The sequence below is a fragment of the Limulus polyphemus genome, unplaced genomic scaffold, assembly GCF_000517525.1.
Source record: "Limulus polyphemus unplaced genomic scaffold, Limulus_polyphemus-2.1.2 Scaffold104065, whole genome shotgun sequence".
Taxonomy (NCBI): domain Eukaryota; kingdom Metazoa; phylum Arthropoda; class Merostomata; order Xiphosura; family Limulidae; genus Limulus; species Limulus polyphemus.
Window position 1 is genome coordinate 1 of NW_013769661.1, and position 1,287 is coordinate 1,287.

Genomic DNA, 1,287 nt, shown 5'->3' on the forward strand with positions numbered 1-1,287 from the left:
AAACACCAGGTGAACGTTAGTAGAAAACTAATTACCTCTAAGTTACAAATGGTCAAACCATTTTTAATATTGGAATTAATCTATTTACAGTCCTGTTTAGAAGGAAGTTTTTAAGTTTTTAAATTATTGATGAAATGTTTGAACAACACCGGCTTCAATATAAGCGGGGTACACCAAAACACTAACTACGTTTTTATTTTTTTCTCTTGCTTATACTTACCACTTTTGTCTTTCTTGCAATGCTTCGTTTAGGTTAGAAAATGTACCGTTGTATTTGCTTTATTTCTAATATTATTTTAATGTATTTATATCTGGAGTTAAAGAGAAACTAATTAATTTGATGACTTTCTTTATTTACTAAAAACAAAGAACATTAAAAACACACAAAACGTTGTTTTTTTTTAACTATTTTATTGTAGAAGAGATTTTTGTTATTGAATGTAAGAGTATATGAGGCAAGGTTAACATTCATGGGAACAATCTATAACAGTCATTCAGAGAAATAAAATGCTTTTATTGAATATATTAGCCAGTACAACTGGTATCATCGAGACAGACTCACTTAATAAGAATTCCTCATTAACCAAAACCAAAAGAAATAAATGGCTTGTTTCTCCAATAGGGAATAAAGACAACCTGAAAAGAAAACAAACAAGAAATAGTATGAGTATAACGTTAATATACAGACAACTGTTATAAATAACTGTTAATGTAAAAAAATTAAATGCATGTGGTCAGTTGTTCGCCCACATAATTCCTGTTCCCTTAAAAAAACTTTAACAAATGGACTTCAACATGTAGTCAGTTGTTCGGGCACATAATTCCTGTTCCCTTAAAAAACTTTAACAAATGTACTTCAATTTTTTATATTTGGTTATTAGCAAACTTAGATTAATAGCAAGTGATGCTTTAGATATTTTCAAAATTTCATGAATTTCTTAGAAGACATTTTTGAATGGATCTTTAAAGATCAAACTTAGTTACTTAGCACAGAAACAGTTCAAAATTATTTCATCTTATCACCTTACTTCCAGTTTATGTGTAAAAGCTGATTTTTATTTCACTTAGTTTCCTATTATTGTCAACTTTTATAACTTTAACTCATTTAATCACGGAAGATGATTATGACCTAACTAAAAATATATCACCTTCTGTATATAGTAGCCTTCTATTCATCCAAGTCAAATTCATCCGGCTTTTCTCCCTTTTTGAACTTCAATTCTTCATCTATAGAATACATAATATTTCTACATTCAATATTTCGAATGTCTTTATTGTCAACAAGTG

The 1,287-nt window shown here is 28.4% G+C and overlaps 1 long non-coding RNA gene across 1 annotated transcript; it reads right to left on the reverse strand.

Annotated features, from left to right (window-relative positions):
• Window positions 1-493: 493 nt before the first annotated feature.
• On the reverse strand, window positions 494-1,263 carry LOC106477927. The gene is made up of 2 exons (XR_001292034.2): window positions 1,149-1,263; window positions 494-636 (listed from the first exon to the last, which is right to left on the reverse strand). It is a non-coding gene; the product is annotated as an uncharacterized LOC106477927 (long non-coding RNA).
• Between the last annotated feature and the right edge of the window lie 24 nt (window positions 1,264-1,287).